Genomic DNA, 14,416 nt, shown 5'->3' with positions numbered 1-14,416 from the left:
GTCCAGGTAGGCTGTGTGGACTACCATCCCCTCGTCAATGGCCTTGGTGACTGTTTCAAATGACTCAACTAGGTTTAAGAGGCAGGATCTGCCCTTAACAAAGCCAAAATGGGTAGGATTCAGTGTCTATGTGTCCCCAATATGTTTATTTCTGAGGTCCATGATGATCCTTTCCATAGCTTTACAGACCAACCTAGTAAGGCTTCTGGGGTGATTGTTTGCAGTTTCTGTTGAGGCACCATCTTTGTGGAGAGGGTCCACTGTTGCTGTACACTGCTCTTTGGGTACATATCATGTGTTAAGGCTGACATTGAATAGTGGTTTTATGTGTGTGTTCAATTCTTCTTGGGGTTCATGTTGGACACAGCCCAGGACACCATCTGGTCCCATTGATGCTGTGTGTTTTGCTTTGGAGAGGCTGGCTGTTACCTGAGAATCTGCGATAGCATTAGCTAAGCATGTATTAGAGCACCCCCTACACAGTTTCCGTTTTAGAGTTTTGCAGGTATTGAAGGAGAGTCTAAGGGGAGGGGACTCAGATAATGAATTAGCTTCTGCAGAATTAAAGTGGATTTTGAGGTTTAGTGCACATCTACCTCCAGGCCTGAACTACTATGTATCAATTAAACCATTACTTGAACAATAGAGTGCATCATATCTATATGTGTATATACATATTTTCTTATATATTCTTGTATATTTTTATACATCAGATGTATTTTTAGTTTAAGTTAACATAGTAAATGTTGGACATACATGTAATTGATTCATGCAACGTCTATTGCCTATAGGAAACATTGATTTTGTCATGCTAATTATGATAGTTTGTGTAATGATCATTTTATGAAATTCATTCTATATAATTTGTTTATTAAATTTATTTTTAGTTTTTAGTTTTTTTGTTTTTTTGTTTTTTTGTCTTTTATAATAACTCATGAATTATTTTAACACATATATATATATATATATCCATATATTTTCATTTTAAATAGGACTTACTATATTATATTGTTTATTATGTATATTAGCATAATGCAACTTTAATTGAATTACTGAAACAAACAGTATATTATAGTGTTTTGTTGTTTATATTTCAGTTATTCTAATGAATTCAATACTGTGCCTTTTAGGAATCTTGACAATTGATTTTGCTTACTATGTTAATAGATTAATTGATTTTTAATGGGGTTTTTTCCCGCGTATTTTTGTATTTAAGGACGCTACTTATTGCACATTGTTATCTGAAGAAGCGTGGGGTGTCCCACGCGAAAGCGCTTATCCTCCTTTGTGTTTCTGCAATAAAATACTTTTTTGGCTTTACTTGGAACCTGTAACTGTTTTCTTTGAAGATTTTCATGGCTGGACCTCCTGCTCTGTTTTATACATTTGTTTCTTGTGTTTGGCAAGAGATCCACTCAGCAGCGTAGTTGCAATTATATTTTTTCTATCATTGTGCTACATAAAAATATATCTAGGAATGTCTCAATAAGACTGTTGTAATTACAAGGTCAGATTGTACAACCAAGAGAGATTTAGACAGAAAACACTGCAGAAATAGGCAGTGGTTTCTAAATAGCTCATGCTGATGAAACAGGAATTGTTATATTTTTAGCATACACAGCCATGGTTTGACTCCTGGGAGTGGTAGTAAGCTGTATGCATAACCATACCTCTGAACTGTACAGATTTTCCCAGAATGTCCAGATATTTGGCTCATATTTTTGGCCTGTTCCCCTTTTTTCCTTGGAGATTACTGGGATGATCTCAGGATTGTAGTTACCAAATAATGACATACATTTGAGTGTCAGACTTCAGATCCTTCAGAAAATGTATATTAAAACAAATCCTGTTACTCTAGCAACTGTCTAAAAGTTTATAAGAGCAATATTCAAAATATGTCCCTATCTGTACCCCCATGTTGCCAAGCTTTGTCCATATGTTGTGCATTAAGAGCTAGAGAGGTATGTACATAATTATAACTAAGAATCTGTGAATAGTGTAGAAACAGTCAGGTAGTGTTAACATACATTCCCTCCACAGGTCTACCAGGTAAGAGAAGTAGAATTTAGCTATAAGAGAGCTGATGTATACACTTCTGTACAAACATACCACTGCCCAAACCAAGGCCATAGGGTATTGTAATAATACATGTAGAGTAATGATTAGAGCAATGATCATTAAACCTAACACTCACATATTGGTTGACTTCAACTACCCTAACATTAACTGGGAAAGCTACTCATGTACCGATGCACATGCCCATCACATCGACCTGGTCCTCAATACCAAGAGACAATTCCCCCTTGTTATATCTAAACACAAATTAATCACCTTTGGAAATCCATGGTCTTCCCACACACCCCCCTGCACATGTAACCACCATGAAAAGCCTTTACAATGCTGAATATGGACTCATAACAACAGAGGTGGCTAACCTCACTGCAGCCATGTAAATGGAGACTAAGTGCATGACAGCTGAATCAAACAACAATGCACTATGAACATGCACACACATGCATGGGTACTGCCATACCCACTACAACCAGGACCGACACCTCCAATAAAATGAAGCTGATCTGGTGGTTGCCTGCAGTACAGACACTGTACAACAGAAGGAGGGAACCAATATGAAATAACTTCAAGTCCTAAGACTGGAAATCAACCCTTATCAGCTTCAATTGAAGGTTGAGATCCCTCATCAAATACTACAAAGTTAGCTGTGAGAACAGAATTGGAGCTCATAGTGAAGACAACCACAAGGTCTCATACAGTTATGTTAAGAATCTCCATGGCAATAGCAAGATTTGTTCTGAGCTACTAGACAATGTAACTTCCCAGACTGAGCCAAAAACTATTGTCAATATACTGGCTGGCATCCTGAGTGCAAACATTACCCCTCACACCCCCCAAGGATCAATCATAATACCAGTACCCCACCAGGCACCCAGTATTACTGCAGCACATGTTAAAACACAAGGCCAGGAACACAGCTTCTATGGGACGTGAGAATATCCCTGGCTGTGTTCTACATGAACTACAGAGTGATCTGGCACCTTACCTGTTTTCCCTGTTCAAGCACAGCCTCACCTCAGGCTTTGTCCCTACTGAATTGTACACTGCTACAGTCACCCCTCTCCACAAATGAGGTGTAATTACATACCCTGAGAAATACCACCACAACTGCCTGACAAGTCTGTTATGCGAAGCTATGGCATGTATCATCATGCACCTAATAAACAGGGATATGGGAATCTGCAGACTCAGGATCCCACACAGTTTACATTTGTGAAGGGTAGGTCATACCTGCTCATTCCACATGGTCAACTTCTTGGTGTTAGTCACCTGAGCTGTGGATGAAGGCAAGCTGACACATACAGCCTACATTGATCTGGCCAAAGCCTTTGATAACATTCTACACTCACTAACTAGGTGGGAACAGAGACACAAACACAGGGGTAGATTGGACATACTGCTGACATACATTGAGACAGTTACATATGCCACTGGGTTTGTTGTAGCATCCTTTATGAGGAATATGGTGTTGGTAATATGCATAGATGTGAGTATTTACTGACTGCATTCCCCAGAGTCCATAACTGATTTACCAAGGACACCGACTATCTGGTGAACACACAAAACATAACAGGCGCACATGTGGCAAGTCTATGGACAGCGTGCCAGTGGAGAGGTATGTCAGAGACATATCACTGTGAGTCGTGACATCACACACTAAATGCATGTCCACACAAACCCTGTCTATCAATCCACCATGTGTATAACAGCACTGATGACATAGAATCTGTTCACAAATCTGGGGTTATGCCCCCCCATGTTGGTTGGCTGTCTCCACATGTCCTGTCCTGTGATGGATTGCCACCCACTGTATGTGAATCTGTATGCCACTGCCTCTGTAATGTCCCTCACACAGGCAAGGAAATGGGGCAAGGCCCACATTAAGGAATAAAACTATTTATGAAGAACATTAAGGAAGAACTAGCAGCAGTGTCCAGGTCCACAACACAATACAATGTGGGCACCTACATAATGGTATGGCCGTAGCAACACCTGACATCTGCCCATCTGTACAGAGGAGAGACAGTAAGTAGATAGACAACAGGTTATGCATTAGGATTAATGTTTTGCAAGATACACATCTGAAACTGAAAGATATGCCATTACTACATAACAGCAGTCCTCAATGACATGTCCAAAAACATAGTAGTCTACAGTTAATATCAACATATCAGATCAATATCCAATAGGAGATACATATAAACATACAGCTCAAACACCAAGAACAAGATACTCAGCACTCAGAGTCCAGCTTTGCATGGAAGAGTGTATGGTTCCAGTACTACAATCTGCAATCTACTGTTACTTGAAAAATCACTGTTAAAAGTACTAATGTAATGATACCATATGTGTTAAACTATTTCTGTCAACCAGTGCACAGTAGCTGGTGTAACATGCTAGTGTGACTGCATATAACCTGGGATACTACTCATGTATGTAACAAATCCAAAGAGAAAAGATTGTGGTACTACCCATATATACCCAGGTGTCTCACACCCCTTGCAACTGTAATGACAGCACATAGAAGCATGTTGTGTACAAGAAATGAAATACACATTAAAGATGTCATTACCCTGCTATTTTATCAGACTGGAATTGGATCACTGTTTACCAGGGCAGAGCTATGCTTAGCAGGTGTAAGCATTAAATATAAATGCACACTGGTAAGCTAAGCCTACACGGTATAAGTGTGCATTTGTTTAACCATACGTTAGCAGTGCTTAGTTTCACACAAACCCACACAAACCCACTTAAAGTCACTTTAAAGCACCTTAATCACCCTGTCTCCATCAGCCCTTGTTCTGCCAGGCAACAAAATAAGTAACCAATGTAGGTATTGCACCCAGAACACTATAGTCACAGCACATAACCACTACACCATCTGAGCTATGAGAATGTCTGTTGGTTTTTCAAATATATCATTCAGTACACATACTGAATAGTAGTGAACAGCTGCTTTGACTACTACAATTGTTTAGTACTTGTAAGTGAAAATAGTGTTGAATCAGTCATGTTCTTACATGTAAATATACACAGTTCAGATTAATATGGTGGGATACATCTGAGAAGGTACATACAAGACTCATGTTTACACACAAAAGGAGATATATATATATATATATATATATATATATATATATATATATATATATATATATATATATATATATATATAACCTCACCACAATAATAAATAGAACATGCTGAATGGGTAGATTCCTATCACAGAGACTCCCCATGGTTTGGAACAAAATTCCAAACTACATTAGGCAGAGCCCCTCACTAACACCCTTCAAGAGAAACCTTGACGTGTGGATGGGTAACAGAAAATACACCCCTGGGATCACTTCATTGGCTCTGCTTGACAGAGGATCAGTTAATTAATCAATGGAATGGTGAAAGCCGACACACTCTGGCTAGTCTTATAAATGCCCTTGGGCAGATAGCCTAGTACCTACCTATGAACCTATGAACCTATATATTTCCATATCTCTCTCTCTCTCTATATATATATATATATATATATATATATATATATATATATATATATATAGAGAGAGAGAGAGAGAGAGAGATGAGAGTTATGCTGCTGAGGTATGACTCCACTACATGTCATGGGCATATGTTATGTATATGTGTGTGTATATATATATATATATATATATATATATATATATATATATATATATGTGTGTGTGTGTGTGTGTGTGATTGTATATATATATATATATATATATATATATATATATATATATATATATATATATATATATATATATATATGTATATGTATATATATATATATATATATATATATATATATATATATATATATATATATATATATATATTTATATATATATTGTTTTTTTTTGTATGCATAACATATGCCCATGACATGCAGTGGAGTCATACCTCAGCACCATAACTCTCAACCTCTTAGTTAAAGGGAACGTAATGTATGTATTGCAGTTATAAATGTAGAATGTTGCTACAGTGACAGGGTTTGTGTCAACATACATGTGAAGGAAGGCTCTGCTGAAACTGACATGTATGCCATCAGTTACTGACAGACATCATAAAGTCATCACAGTGAAGTATCACACAAATCAAAATTTTAATCTTGTGGAATACAGAAGAAATATGAGCAAAAAGCTTGGACAGTCTGAAACAGTCTGGTCAGTCAGGAGGTATACACAGAACTCTTTAGTGCAAGAAATTTGGAACAAGCCTGACAAAGGGGATTTGTAAAGCCATGAAAATGGGGATATATCACACATACTGGACTAGATAAGCTCACACAGTTGATGCATTCACACCCTCCTGTTTGTCCTGACACATATTAACTGGAGGAGCAGAGGTCCCAAGCTAAATATTTCCATCTAGTTAGTGATATACATCTTCACAGCAGCCCACTGCTTTGTCAGAAATACACAACATGTACGGTGGCCACACAACAGTACATCTGAGAAATATCTGGACATAACATCATACTAGGGTAAATACACTGAGCTGCCAGGCTTGTCACCAAACACTGTCTACACTACAGGCAGACTGCCTCATTGCTAACCCAATTTACCTATGGGGAATACACATGTAATTGCAAATATAGCAGGTACTACAGGCATGTAACAGCACAGAGTAACAGGCACCAGTGTGAAAGTGCATACCCACAACCAGTCTCAACACAGTCACATAATGGTAAGCCTAACTAATAGTAGAATATATGGACTGTGCGAACAACAGTCATCATCATGTTTTCCACTCACACACTAACCCTACATATACTGGCCCAATTCACAGTGTAGTCTGATGCCTGACTGTGGTATGAGACATGTCTCAGTCTGGCCCTACAAACATATAGGCTGATGGGGTATCAGCCTATATGTTTGTAGGGCCAGACTGAGACATATAGGCTGATGGGGTATCAGAAACGGAGCAGCATGCAATGTCAGATAGAAGAGGACCAAGAACACTGACATCTGCCACAGTTTGTACACAGGCCAAATAACATAATCACAATACACAGCTACATAATACAGACACTCTGTCAACAATCACCATAAGTACACAGATCTTACTACTGTACAGAGTACAACAGAATGTCCAGGTTTTGTCCTCAAATATTAGTCCTCCTATACATTACATGTCGGGCAGTCTGATATATCACTGGCTTGATATCAGGAATTATGTCTGTGAATAATGGTATACTGTACATATCCACCTCTTACTGCATGACATATGAACAAAGGGTGACAGACTTAGGGGACAGAGGCAGAAACACATGAACAATATTGACATATTGCAGTTATAAACTGAGAACATTGCTGGTGTAACAGGGTTGGTTGTGACATATCTCTTCTGAAGGGTATGAAGTCAGTAATACACATGGATGTTACCATTTACTGACTATAATCATCAGAGTATGCTACTGCATTTATAAAGACAGAAAATGTGTGAGTGCACACCCAATCTAAGACTTCAAACTCTGGCCAGTCTGCAGATAGCCCTACAGATGAGAGTTTTCTCAACCACATACTGTCATGCCAGACTTTAAATCATGCAGAAAAGCGATATCCACACAAACCCTGTTAAACAGCATTACTTCAAATGTAGAACAGCAATACTTACATTTTGTCCCCATGTCTGGAACATCCTCCTCCAGTTTGTTGACCAGTCTCCACAGTGTTTGTTGTAAGAGGTATTTCCAACTACCCTCTGTGATGCTGTTTGTCACACACTCACATGAAGTCCTGCTCACAGTAAAGGAGAAGGGCCAACACTCACTTGCAGTGCTTACATATCGGAGTGTGTTTCCATGTAATTGGCTATAGGAATGATACCACAGCTGTTCCACATGCAATTAGCAGGTGGAGGACTCCAATTCATGCACAGGCTATCAGCTGATCATGAGCATTACCTACCAATGTCAAGCTCCTGGCTATGCAAAACAGATGCATTTTTCCACATCTACCGGGGGGGAGTGGAGAAAGGATGAGAGAAAGAGCCAAGCATATTTGTGTATGATCTGTAGCTGGAGAGAGATCTCTCAGTATTATAATGGTTGTCTATATATACATTTATGGCTGTGGATTATCTACAACAATCTCTATGGTGTTTGACAATTATTGGCCTTGTAATGTGACATTGGGATATATGGGTCCTCAATATGAAAATGTAACAAAAACCCCACTGCAATGGATCCTGTTATTAAACAATCCCAGCAACAGCCACACAGGGTACTGCTGACACACACACACACACACACACACACACACACACACACACACACACACACACACACACACACACACACACACACACACACACACACACACACACACACACTCACTTGGTACTACAGTGTTACACAGTTATTGCAGTCACCACAGAATGTATATGTTGGAGAGCTGTCCAAAGGTATCTTTGAAGGTGAGTGACATCAGCTGCAGGGCTAAAGGAGGGGAAAGGGAAGTGTAGGAAGTGTGAATGACCACAAAATCACATGTCAAAGAAATGCACACACTCGTACACACATTAGCACAGTTGCCAGGACCAGGACTAGAACTACTACCTAACTGGTGTGCTATATTACATTATTATGCAGTTATCATGAGTGCGACAGAGCTTATAGGGCTGAGACTTGGCCAAAGGGTTATTTCAAGGTGACTGACATCAGCAGGCATTCATAAGTAGGCCAGTGGCAGATGTAGTGGTGTGAATTGCCTCAAAATCATTCATCTGTCTACACACAAACACACACATTATCACAGTTGCCAGGACCAGGACTAGAACTCCTACCTATTTAATTTGCTACACTACAGTATTATGCAGTTATCACGAGTGCCACAGAGCTTATAGGTCTGAGACTTGGCCAAATGATTATTTCAAGGTGATTGACAGCAGGCATTCAAAAGTTGGCCAATGGCAGGTGTAGTGGTGGTGTGAATGGCCTCAAAATCATTCATCTCCACACACACACACACACACACACACACACACACACACACACAATATGACAGTTTCCAGAACCAGGATTAGAACTCCTGCTAACTAACTAGTTGGCAACACTACAGTAAACAGTTATCACAAACTCTATGAAGCTTACAGGGTTGAGAGTTGGCTGATGGTTTATTTCAAGGTGACTGACATCAGCAGGAGTGCTAACATGGGCAATGAAAAGTGCAGTGTCTATGAATGGGCCATAAATCATTCCTCTGGAAACACACACACTCTCAGTCACACAAAGCTTTACATTTTACAGGACTGAGCATTCAAATGTTACATGAATACTGATTTGTACTATCGTACTACACAGTTATCACAAGCACCACAGACACTATAGGGCTGAGGGCTACCAAAAGGAATGTGTGCAGTGATTGACATCAGCACATCATCTGATACTGGCCAATTGGATGTGTGGTGGGTGGGACAGCCCTCATAATGGAAATCTCTCTGTCACTGTCTGTCTCTCTCTTCCTCACATCTGTGTGTGTGTATGTTTGACATATTATAGTGTGTTGGCCTTGAATATGTGTGAGTCTTCCTATCCAATGTGTGTGCGAAGCATGAATGGTGTACAGTTTGGTGTGTGTGCACATATATCTGCGAATGGCAGATATGAATAGTCCACTGTGTTGTCAGACATGAGCTTCATTTCTCTAAGTGTAGGAGCATGCCCAGTATGACCTTCTGTATTGAGTGTGTGAATCCATTCCAGGTAGGGTTGTACTCCAGTCCAGGGTTCTACACATACAGCTAGCAACCTGTTTCTGCAAGATATCTGTAGAAAGGTTGACGATATGGAGTCACAATGGGCGACACATAGGGGGATACTGTAACTATTGCTGTCTGTGCTGCTTGTGTTACATGGTTGGTGTTAGCCGAGATATTCAGGCATATGTACTGTTTTACACTGTGATGTATTATGTCATCAACTACTGACAGATATAATTATTTGCTCTCAGTTATTTACTGGGAAATACCAGATGAATGAAGCCGAGTCCAGTATTGTGGTCCACAGCCTATACATTCTTGCACACTCCTGCCATTGTGGAGGGGTAGCTACAGATACTTGCTGATGCGTCTGTGTAAATGGTCTAGCACCTTGGTACTATGGTGTCTAAGGATCCCATTCTGGTACATATATCAGCTTAACAGAATGGCCATATCCTGCTTTGACCATACCTCTCAGCTGTACAGATTCACCCAGATTACCCAGAGGCAGGGCTCATATATCTGGTCAGTTCCCCTTCACATTGTGGTTTACAAGCAGTTTGGAGCCACCCATTACTGGGATTGCAGACAGGGGTAGTAAGGCACATATCAGAGTTTCAGACTTCACACAATCCATAACGTCCATGCACCTACACCCCCACTCTGTTATTCTATCCTCTTTCTAACATTATGCGAGCAATATCTGAGAAGTATCCCTATAGTTGACCCTTCATCCCAGTGGTATTTATGGATTGGTCCACAGTTCATGCAGTGGGACATGGGGGTATGCTACCGGGATTTGTCAGCATGGTCTTGCATTAGTGTTCTGTTGACTGTTTTAGGTTGTTAGTTGTGATCTCATGAGATACCATACATTGGCACTACAGGTGAGGCATAAGCCTTTCATTGAGGACTATAGGCCATTTGGTAGTGATGCAGGCCATCTGCAGCAGGCCACTGCATTCTGTCATTCCTACATTCCCAGGCTGCGAGCCAGTGGATTCCCCTGGGGTGACAGCGTAAGTGTGCAAGGTAGTAAACACAACTGCCAATGGCAAAAACTAATAAACCAAAAGAATAAAATAAAAATAAAAAAATGTCCGAACACTGTGGCTTGGAGAAAACAGTTTAATACTGACAAAATTGAAATTACACTGAGCCCTTTCACCTTCCAACATTCAAGGCTTCATCAGAGTCATTTTATACTTAAAAAATACACACCTATATACAAAAATAAAAAAATTAAAACCAGTCACAGTATCCAATCAGTGTCAAGTTCAACCAATCAAATATAATAAATAAAAAAATAAAAAAAAATAAAAAATGCACAAGGTGTTAATGGCAATAGTTCCTGTCCATATTGATCCATTGGTGTGGATGCAGTCAGGATGCAGATTACAGCTAAGGGCACACTTGCATAGAACAGCTCTTCTGCATGCTACATTCTGTGGGCATGCCCATACAGAAGAGGGGTCATACCATACTCATTCCCAACAACAAGGATATGACCTGTGATACACCTATGGCTGATGGTGGGGTGAGCTGAGTGCATGTGTGATATGGAAGCTACTTGCAGCTGACTAACAGATATACCTGGGACATTCCCCTTATGCTGCCTTGTGCGGGGACATAGAAAGTCTCTAATTACTTCATAACTGTGCCTTTTGTGATCCGCCAGTGATTAGCCAGACTACATCAGTATTCCATACTACATGGACAACTAATGTGTTGCTAACCTGTATCTACAATTCCAAAGGTGCATACAGCTGACAGGTACATTTTATGCATTCTATCTAGGGTACTTCCACCTGTGTACTGTGTGTATGTATGGGCCCACATTCATGGCATGTCCATCTTTCAGACAGTGACAGATATTGACATCTGGACAGTGAGTATGAATGACTGCTGACGTGGGTATTGCTGAGAAGCATTGTGTTTGGCACTGCATTTGTCAGAACATAGTCATGTTATCAACAGTACTGGTCATAGGCCACCAAGACACAACCCTCCATGCCTAAATGCTGACCATTTCCAGACAGTATTGAACACACAACAACCTAAAACACAGACCCCTGCATATTATACACATGCAACAATCTATCCTGTTGATTGGGCCAGCTCAGGTAATCTCTGCTTCACTGATACTACTCTTCACACTTACATGTTACTGCATTTCTACATAGGATTGTGGGGGGTGGACACACCTGATAACTTTAAACTATGCTATGACTGTACTGGTATGTGAGGTACTCTATTGGCTTCTACATCATTTTGTATTCTGACATATCATGCAGACTGGAGGCATATCAGTGGAGTACAGATCTTATGTTTTATTGACCTACATTTCAGTTTCAGATTTCTTACCCTTCAGCGCTAACATACAACTGCCAGATCTGTTGCAGTCTACCTGTGTAGGCCTGGAGGGGGGCTGTTCACCATTGCCATAAATTGGAGGCCTTAGCCCAGCTTTTCTTTATGGTCATCTACACATGTCCTGCTGACTGAGGCTGGTGGTGAGTATGCCAGCCTCACTGACATGCATTTGTGTGTCCTATGGACACACATTTGGGTGAACACATGCCCTGCAGTGGGATTTGTTACCTTGTCTAGTACTGCCTAGTGTGGTGACACCAGTATTTGTTATGGATTTCATGCTGCCCATAGAGGTGTCCAGTATCTGCTGCCATTCCATTCAGTCACCTGATTCCCTTGCATGTTCGCATCCATACCATAGATACAACTATCAGAACATACTACTCCATTCAGTAATTCATAGGAAGAGTGACTTACCTTGTAGCTGGGCCAGTATTTAGGACAGTGCTGGAGGGCTGACTATGTCGGATGCACATAATACACTTCCTATACATTGTAAAGCACAGGTAGTGTCATGTTTGGCATCCCTTTTACTGTATGTGCGAGTCAGAGAGAGGTGTCATTCCCTACGACCCTACCGTGTTAGTGTGCTATGCGTTGCCTTTTTGCCAAGGCCTGGACATACTGGCCACGCCTCCTTCTGCCTACATGGGCAGGCTCAGGTGGTCCCTCCTCCAAGTCCCTCTGTGCCTGTGCTGGCCTTGGGAATGGTGGGGACTGTGTGGACTTGCCCCATGCTGTTCCTGTCGCAGTTGTTTTCACAGGATCATATTTTGTAGCATGGCACATACGATGGACATATGTGTACATGTAGCTGAAGACTACTGCAAGGCTCCATCCGATATGTACAGGCAGCAGAACCATGACTTGAACACCCCAAACACACACTCTATTAGGATTCTTGTTTGTGCGTGTGCCTCATTATGGAGTTCTTGTTCAGGTGTGTGTGTATTTCTGAGGGGTGTCATCAGCCAAGGCTCCAGTACGTAGCCAGCATCCCCCACTAGTTGGCCATATGGGATGTCCCTACTGGCAAATGACTGGTACAGCTGTGTCATATGCCAGATGTGGGAGTTATGATAGCTTCCAGGGCTGCCAGCACACACATTCAAGATAATGCCCTGGGCAACGCACATGACCTGGCAGTTGATGGATGGAAAGCCCTTGTGGTTTATGTAGACTCTACCTTGCTCACTGGGTGGTGCTTTGATGTGTATGTGCATGCAGTCTATAGCACCCACTACCTCAAGGTATTCTGCTATTTGGTGGAAGAGATGCATACTGCTGGTCAACCTTTCACAGGTGATGGGGAAATATATGTGCTCACTGGTATGTGCTGACATGGCATCCAGGAACTGGAGGAGTACCCTGGATGCTGATGCCTGTGAGATCCCCATGATATCCCCAGTTGCTCTTTGGAAGATACCTGTGGCTAGTATTCTTAAGCCTACACATACCTTAGTATCCACTGGGATGGGGTACCCTCTGTTAGTTCTGTGTGTGAGGCGGGGCCGGCACAGCTCAACAATTTGTGTAGAATGTCCATGTCCACCCTATAGTGCTCCACTAGGTCCAGCTCCTGTAGGCCCTGGTAGGTTACCCTGCATCTGTACACTCTTCTTCTCCTCCTAATTGTGGGATGGTCATCAACATTCACATCCTCACCACTCTCAGCCTCTTGTACATATTTATGTATGAGTGCAACAGCAGCCCCTATCATTTTGTGAGTTTTGTCAGGTAAAATTTCCCCATCTGGGTACACCAGTGGTATAGAGTTTTTGGGAAAAAAACAGAGTCATAGGCGTTTGCATAATTTATAGTACTATGCTGGGCTGGACTGCTGCATGTGTAATTGGCTGATTCTGATACATTTCACCTGCCAGCTATGCTAGTACTCTTTGATTGCCTTCCTACTGCTGTTTTCACTTCCCATTGCCTTCCCGTTTAAGCCCCTAGGTGTGCCGCACATACCCAGTGCTCACATGTGAACTGAGCTGCTATTTCCTGGTTTTCTTTGGGGTTTTTTTGTTTGTTTAAAACCTGGTGCACAGCGTGCACACCCATTTAAGCATGGAAAACAGTGCTAAACAATGTGAGACACATCCACTTACTTAGCTCTACTTAGCTAAGAGCAAATACGGGCTGCAGGGCTCCAATAAGTTTACACAAAGCATGACACATGCCCTACTGAAGTCATCTTCTTGTCCTGCCTACATGGCTCCCAATTCCTGCACCAGCCTGATTACGTGCAGGC

Source organism: Protopterus annectens, chromosome 6.part0 (genome assembly GCF_019279795.1).
Source record: "Protopterus annectens isolate FY-2018-M chromosome 6.part0, PAN1.0, whole genome shotgun sequence".
Taxonomy (NCBI): Eukaryota; Metazoa; Chordata; order Ceratodontiformes; family Protopteridae; genus Protopterus; species Protopterus annectens.
This window is presented reverse-complemented; position numbering follows the sequence as displayed.